Raw genomic sequence first — 8,429 nt, 5'->3', positions numbered from 1 at the left:
TTGAGATCTTTGACCTTTCCTTTATGTCTCGGATCAAATGTTATTTCCTCTGTCAAATCTCCAATGAATCTTCCAGGAAGCAAGGTGGACCATTGTTTGTTTGCAAAACAACATGTGTGCATTATTTGTATGGAATTTATTACAATGTGCTATATATATATTTTTTTTTAAAGAAATCCATTTTTTCCTTTAGAGCATAAACTCTTTCTGCTTAGGGAGCCTGTTTTATTCCTCTGTATATCTTCTAAGTGCATTGCTCGGTGCATAGCATCCAGTAGATTGTGCAACAAGAACAAAATTCATTCTGGCACACATAAGGAGAAAGAATGACAGAGATAGAAAACTTCATTTTTCAGTTTTTGCTATACATATAGGCACTGCCAATGCTTTTTAATATTGAAGAAAAATCACCCTGAGACACAAACATCTACATTTTATTTTAAGATGTGCCAATGCTCACATTAAACTACAACTTCGTCCCACCTTATTCACAACTAATGAGTAGGTTAATTGTGCTCGATCTCAGGTCAACAGAATTAGATATGATTTAACTTAGCAGTGTGAAAAGTGATTTCTTTTCATAAATAAATGCAGCACACGGTCCTGTTGTGCATGTAATCCATGGTGCAGAAATAAACCTTCTGAAGGACTATTATCATAAATAGCATTATTAGGGATGAGCTAAACTTAATTTTTTTCAGCTATCATTCAAAATGGATTTATAAAAACATAAAAGGTCTTTTAAGCTTGGTAAAAACTTGTTCCATTAGAAGCTGATGTGGTTATTATTGGATGTTTCCATATGACTGTTTTCAAGGGGCCCATGAAATTTTAATTTACTTGAAAAACTAAAATGCAGAGTTATTTGTTTTGACATGTTTAATCACTTTCCCATTTTAAAGCCAAAGATGAGAAATCACTGGTGAAAGTAAAAAAAGAAGACAGTGTCAATAAGAGCACAAAGAAATGAGAGATTTGCAAATAAACTTCACATTATTAAAATGTCATTTAGCTGCAGTGTTTTTATTACTTTTTAAGAACATTAAAAGCATATAAACCATTTTTGTTATTGCTGGTGTAATGTGAAATTATTAATGTACTTAAAAATATATATAATGTCCCACTATGTGCCACTAATTGAATTACTGATAATGAAACATAAACATGTAACATAAAAAGCTGGATTAAAATTTTAAAATTTATTATGCCTTTTCTGATAAATATATAGCATTTACATTGAGATGGAATAAAAGGATCTGAAACTCATTCATACTATTTATTCATTCATTTGTTCATCTGTCTAGTCAAGTACATTAAGCATGTGTATCTGTGCCAGGCATGGGGCTTAGCTCTTGGGAAACAATGTGGAACCAGAGAGGTGGGATCCCAATTCTCAAAGAGCTTATGTCAGTGGTAGAGATAAACCAACAGATAAAAACTGAAGTAACACAATCACATAGTACTTCTAAAAGATGATAAAGGAAGTGAACAGAGTTCGCTAACAGAAAATGAAGGTCAGCCTTAAATAGAATACTCAGAAAGAGCATCTTGAAGAAGTGCCTCAAACCTGGAGATGGAAAAGAAAGATGGCAGCTGCTCTGAGAACTCTGTTCACGGGAAGGCACTGTCCTTTACACAACAGTTATATTTGCTTTCCAGCCAGGCTACCTTCCTCCCTTTTCAGTACCATCTCCCTCCCAATCATTTCTTGTACAATATTAACAACGAAGTGGGAAAAAAGATTTAAAACTTCTTCCAGAAATATTTGCACTTCAGCAGGGGACAAAATCTCAGTTCATCACAATGGAAAGAAATAAAGCTCTAAAACTAATGTTTCTGGCATTATGTGCTTAGTGTACTCTGGGGACCTGTGGATGCGATAGCAGTGACTTTCTCAGCCATCCAAAAATGAGACCAAAGAGGCAATAACTGAATTTCAGCCCTGTTAACAGTTTCTTGGAAACATTTGGTTTTCTTGGGCTATTTGAGAAGGACATCAACAAACCACACCCTGACACAATGCAGAGTGAAGTCAGGCATGTTTTTGATATGGGCTCTCCAGTCATTGTGGGTTTTACTGATAAGGAAGCGTGGAAATGGAAAAAAAAAAAAGTAACAAAACACGTTCTTTTCCTTTCCTGTGTACTCCGTATCGGGCTGAGGAGTTTATGGTATCAAAGGTGATGATGTGTGGTTGTGATCACAGTAACGTAAAGGTAAAACAATGATTTCCTCTAGGGAGGGACACCATAATTATTTCCAGGGTTTTTTTATATTTTAATAAATCTGTTTATATACAATATGAAGAGGCTATATACATGGTGACTCCAGTTATTAAAACTCAGAATTTGGGCAAGAACTGTAAAACTTATCTGGTCCAAATACATACACAACCTTTACTATATCCTTGACAAACACTGTCATATCTTTTGTCACCTCACTGAAAAGAGCCATACTTTTCTGCTCACCTCTCAAGAACCTATGAAGGTGAGATGACAGCAATGGATGCACTGTAAGGGTTAAGCACACATATGCACATATGGATGTGTACAAGGCAGAAGGGGCAAGAAAGACACATGAGAATTCCTAAGAGAAAAACAAAGACTGTTTCTAACACATTTGACAATTTTGTGCTGGGTTTTCCCTGGTGAACAAAGTAGAGCACTTGTAAGGTTAGCTGAAATCTCAGAGATAAGAACAAGGCATTTATTTCTGTGTTAATTCAGTACATTTCCCTCACATACTGTAGATGCTGAATTCAAATAAACAATCATAGAAACTTTTTTGGGTTCATCAATTTGTCCAGTATTGGAAGTGGCAACTAAACATGATTGTTATGTATCAATAGGCCAAAGCACACATAGGACAGTTTCGTCAGATCTTAAACTATTGCCTCTCAGTTCGAAACCTATTGTATGTATTTTGCTTTGTGATGCTGGCCATGAAAGAGACTCTGAAAACTGCATTTTTCCTTTTCCAACCGGCTCTATGTTAGATTCTAACATAGATGCTAGAGGAAGACTGTGAGGCAGAAGAGAAGGAAAGGAAAAATGAAGGCAGCGGGGAGAATCAGAGGGGGAGACAAACCATGAGAAACTATGGACTCCGGGAAACAAACTGAGGGTTTTAGAGGGGAGGGAGGTGGGGGGATGGGCTAGCCCTGTAATGGGTATTATCCTTGTCCTTCCTCTTCAGTTTGCTGCTGCTGTCAGCATTGTCACAAAAATAGCTCTTTACCCTGTGTACCTTTAACTGGTGCCAGTAGCAACTGGTTGCCATTTCCAGATTTTCCTATACTCTGAGATATATCGGCACACACAGGCAGGCACCCACACACAGAGGTCTGATCCCAGATCCACAGGGTCCCTTCTCCAATCTCTTGAGGCACCAACACAAATTGGACAACAGAGGTTCCTTGCCCCCACTAATAATGCACTACTATATATGATTCATATATAGTATAAACTATGTGTTATCATGCATATACATCATAAACTACACTAAGGTAAGCATGTGCACGATAGTCATGATGCGTATTCTATACTAGATTTCATTGTGCATAGTATTATTGCCTTCACAAATATTTACATAGAGCACGAAATAATTATGAATAGCACTTTCTATTAATTAAGTCCCTGTCAACATTCAAATCACCTATGCAGAGGTCTAGGTTCCGGTTCTGCAAGGGGCCCTCCTTCAAACCTCTATGTTCCAATAACCCCACTTCTCCCCTTTGTCCCTCAGAAATCACTGCCCTGTGTTACTCAGCATTCCTCCCTCCTTTCGCCTGTTCCTCTGCCAGGGTCCAGTTAGCCTTTTCTCTCCAGTGAACTCTTGAAGTAACTAGATGGTTTCTGCCCCTAACTGGATTCTGACTGAAACAACAATATACGATGAATCTAGGATCATTTAAAGACATCAGAAACCGTATTAGAAACCTATCAGAAACCATACCATAGATATATTTACTCATAGCTGCGATATTTAAAACATTCAGCAACAAGCAGTTTAAAAACTCCCTGGAAACAAGAGTGGTTTTAAAACTTACTGGCTTTATTTTTTTTCCAGAAATATTAATGTATTACCAGGACATCTGGTATGTCTTTATTTTTTCTTTTATTGTGTTACGTTAGTTACCATACAGTACTTCATTAGTTTTTGATGTAGTGTTCCATGCTTCATTGTTTGCATATAACACCCAGTGCTCATTGCAATACATGCCCTCCTTAATACCCATCGCAGGGCTAGCCCATCCCCCACCTCCTTCCCCTCTAAAACTCGGTTTGTTTCCCGGAGTCCATAGTCTCTCATGGTTTGTCTCCCTCTCTGATTTCCCCCGCCTTCATTTTTTCCTTCCCTTCTCCTCATGTCCTCCATGCTATTCCTTATGTTCCATACATAAGTGAAACCATATGATACTTGTCTTTCTCATTTAACTTATTTCACTTAGCATAATCCCCTCCAGTTCCATCTATGTCAATGCAAACGGTGGGTATTCATCCTTTCTGATGGCTGTGTAATATTCCATTGTATGTATGGACCACATCCTCTTTATCCATTCATCTGTTGAAGGGCATCTTGGCTCCTTCCACAGTTTGGCTATTGTGGACACTGCTGCTATGAAATTGGGGTGCATGTACCCCTTCTTTTCACTACATCTGTATCTTTATGGTAAATACCCAGTATGCAATTGCTGGGTCACAGGGTAGCTCTAATTTTAACTTTTTGAGGAATCTCCATACTGTTTTCCAAAGTGACTGTACCAACCTGCATTCCCACCAACAGTATAAGAGGGTTCCCCTTTCTCCCCATCCTCTCCAACATTTGTTGTTTTCTGCCTTATTAATTTTTGGCATTCTAACTGGTGTAAGGTGGTATCTCAATGTGGTTTTGATTTTAATTTCCCTGATGGCTAATGATGTTGAACATTTTTTCATGTGTCTGTTAGCCATTCATATGTCTTCTTTGAGGAAGTGTCTGTTCATGTTTTCTGCCCATTTTTTGACTTGATTATTTCGGGTTTTGGTTGTTGAGTTTGAGCAGTTCCTTATGGATCTTAAATACCAGACCTTTATCTGTAATGTCATTTGCAAATATCTTCTCCCATTCCGTGAGTTGCCTCTTTGTCTTGTTGACTATTTCCTTTGCTGTGCAGAAAGAAGCTTTTTATCTCGATGAAGTCCCAAAAATTCATTTTTGCTTTTGTTTCCCTTGCCTTTGGGGACGTGTCTTGAAACAAGTTGCTTTGGCCGAAGTCAAAGAGGTTGCTGCCTAAGTTCTCCTCTAGGATTTTGATGGATTCCTTTCTCACACTGAGGTCTTTTATCCATTTGGAGTTTATCTTTGTGCATGGTATAAGAGAATGGTCGAGTTTCATTCTTCTGTATATAGCTGTCCAATTTTCCCAGCACCACTTATTGAAGAGACTCTCTTTTTCCCATTGGATATTTTTTCCTGCTTTGTCAAAGATTAGTTGACCACAGTGTTGAGGATCCACATATGGGCTCTCTCTTCTGTTCCACTGATCTATGTGTCTGTTTTTGTGCCACTACCATGCTGTCTTGGTGATCACAACTTTGTAGTATAGCTTGATTCAGGCAACATGATGGCCCCAGCTTTGTTTTTCTTTTTCAACATTTCCTTGGCGATTTGGGGTCTTTTCTGGTTCCATAAACATTTTAGGATTGTTTGTTCTAAGTCTTTGAAAAATGCCATTCGTATTTTCAGTAATGTGCCAGGATACAAAAAAAATGCACAGAAATCAGTTGCTTTTCTATACACTAACAATGTAACTGTACAAAGAGAAACTAGGGAATTGATTCCATTTACAATAGCACCAAAACTCATAAGATATCTTGGAATAAACCTAACCAAAGAGGTAAAGGATCTCTACTCCGGAAACTACAGAACACTTATGAAGGAAACTGAAGAAGACACAAAAAGATGGAAAAACATTCCATGCTCATGGATTGGAAGAATAAACATTGTTAAAATGTTGATGCTGCCCAGAGAAATCCATATAACACCCCGATCAAAACTTACTGGGTTTAGTTCAATACCTTTTTTTTTTTTAAGATTTTCTTTCTTAACGTCCTTAATTTACAAAACCCGGTATATAGTTTTGATTTATCGCATGCTTCATATCAGGAGTGCTATATTTCAGGGGATAGGTAATCACCTGCGGCTAGTGCTACCTTATCAGGGAGAGCACAGGCAGCTTTAGATGGTCTAGCATGAGCTTAGCACACATTCAGTCCAATTCTTGAGGGTCCTATATGCCCAGCTCTGGGCAATGTGAAGGTCATAAACATGACGGGGAACCAAACAATATAAAGGCTAACACAGTAAAATACAAAGTCTGATAGATGGATAGACAGATGGTTTTAGTTCAGTATCTTTTTTGAAGGCAGTTGAAAATACAGCCTTCCATTTTAGTGCATGGTGTGCACACCGTTTCAATTTTCCAGAAGCGGTGGTGAGAGAGATGGGATAGATTATATTTACTCAGCTACTAGAATGTAGCAATAATTAAAATTAAAATGAGGAATTACTTTAAAGTCAATAAATACTGTCAATATGGTGAGCATATACTTGCTTACGATACTTAAATTTAAAATCAACACAAATACATTTAAAATGTTTTGAATTCTAGGTGAAAATCAATACTTCTCTTAAACAGGTTTATCTTAACCCAATCTAGAAGAGATTGGAGTGCTCCATAATTTGGTACAACCTAGTGGATCATTAGATCGCTAAACAAACTTTCTTTGGTGGGGGGCAAAAACAAAAACAAAACAAAACAAAAAAACCCTATCCCCAATTTCACCCCCCAGCAACTCATTTTTTATGCAAAATTCCTCACGTGATATGGTTGTAGTCCTAATCTCCAATTCCTCTGCTCTTACATAGCCTTGTTCTCAATTAAAACCACACTAGAAGGTGTCACCTCAACCTCCACCCAGAGTGCTCCCTGCTTTTCCTTAGCAAGGTCAGGATGGATGTTACTCCTTGATGGCTATGCTCAGTCCTTTTCTGGTTTAACATCCCAGTGGCATCATACGCAATGGATCACTGCCTTCTCCTTTAAACAATATCTTTATTTCTTCCTGAACAATACATTTTTTAGGAGTTACCCTTGGCTTTGTCTTTCCCCTACACAGCATATCCTGTCTATCAGGAATTCGACCTCAAATTACATCCAGAATCGAACTACTTCTCCACACCTGTAGACTTCTACTACCCACGGTATGGTCTTACCTGGATTTTAACGGTTTTCTCTGTTTCTACAGTTGAACTCTCAAGTTTTTTTAACACAGAAGCGAGAATGATCATTTAAAATGCAAAACAGATAGTGATTCTTCAGTTGCTTCCTATTTCACTACCAGTCTTACATGTGCTGACAAACCCTCACCTTTCCTCTTTCACTACTTTCCCAAAAGAGAATACTTTTTCTACTCAAAGAGTCAGTTTTTCTAGAAACATTGACCTCTTTGCTTCACACATTCTAGGCATGCTCCCATCATTGAGCCTTTGCTTTGGCTTTTTCCCCCTGCCTTAAATGGTCTTCCCCAATATATCCACTTGGATAAGTTCCCTCACCTGTTTGAAGATTTATCTATTTTTATCATCTTTAAGGCCTATGCTGATCTATTCTATACTGTTATGTGCCCACCCCACCTGCACCCCACCCCCCTCTTGCCCTCTATTTCTTTGCCGCAGCACTTTCACTGCTCTCCTAACATACTATACCATTGCTGTATACTTTTTAAATTACAATTTCTGCTATTTATCATCTTTGACCACAATTTAAGCTCTACAGGTCAGAAATTTTAGTTGTATTCCCTGATTTCTATCAGGTATGCAGAAAACAGTAAGCTTGACACACAGTAAATATTTTATAAATATATGGTAAATGAATGTAGACATGTCTGTAAACACTCAGTGCTCCTGGCAAGTCTCTGTTTTCCTCAGAGGCCTCCCTACTGTTCTAGAGAGAAGACAGCACTTACCTATCTACTTATGCTTTTACCTCCTAAAACTCTTCCTTTACCTAGACTGTGAAAGCACTGTAAAGCTGTGTTACATTTTCCATATTTTGTATGACCTTCCCCAATCCCCATTAATGATATGATCTCCTTTTTCCGATTTGCAGAACTGGCATGGACCAATGGAAAGAGCCCAGGAACAAATGTCAGAAGTGAACCTGCTCTGGGTTGTGCTGTGATAAAGTCATGCAACCCTGGGCTGATCTTCTAACATCTGAGCCTCAGTTTCTTCATTTTTTAATAAGCCAGTGGTACTGTCTGATCTACAATATTTCTCTTGATTCAAATTTTATATGACTGTAATTTAAGCACAATGTCTATAGTATATATTTACCTAAAAATCAAGCATTATAAACTGGTGTTATTTTACCATTAATTAAATAT

The 8,429-nt window shown here is 37.8% G+C and overlaps 1 protein-coding gene and 1 long non-coding RNA gene across 4 annotated transcripts in view; one reads left to right on the top strand and one right to left on the bottom strand.

Annotated features, from left to right (window-relative positions):
• Positions 1-8,417, top strand: part of LOC109488506 — a 31,388-nt gene extending 22,971 nt beyond the window's left edge. For 2 of the 3 annotated variants that reach the window (XR_004619125.1, XR_004619124.1), the window contains one exon: positions 8,153-8,417. This is a non-coding gene — a long non-coding RNA (uncharacterized LOC109488506). Of the gene's footprint in view, positions 1-7,160; positions 7,246-8,152 lie in introns of all 3 variants that reach the window. The other variant, XR_004619126.1, reaches the window with a different exon arrangement.
• The window catches only part of CNTNAP2 (contactin associated protein 2), a 1,777,718-nt gene that overhangs the window by 1,013,118 nt on the left and 756,171 nt on the right, over positions 1-8,429 (bottom strand). The window lies entirely within an intron of this gene.

The sequence above is a fragment of the Ailuropoda melanoleuca genome, chromosome 1 (assembly GCF_002007445.2).
Source record: "Ailuropoda melanoleuca isolate Jingjing chromosome 1, ASM200744v2, whole genome shotgun sequence".
NCBI classification, from domain to species: Eukaryota; Metazoa; Chordata; class Mammalia; order Carnivora; family Ursidae; genus Ailuropoda; species Ailuropoda melanoleuca.
This window is presented reverse-complemented; position numbering and strand designations above follow the sequence as displayed.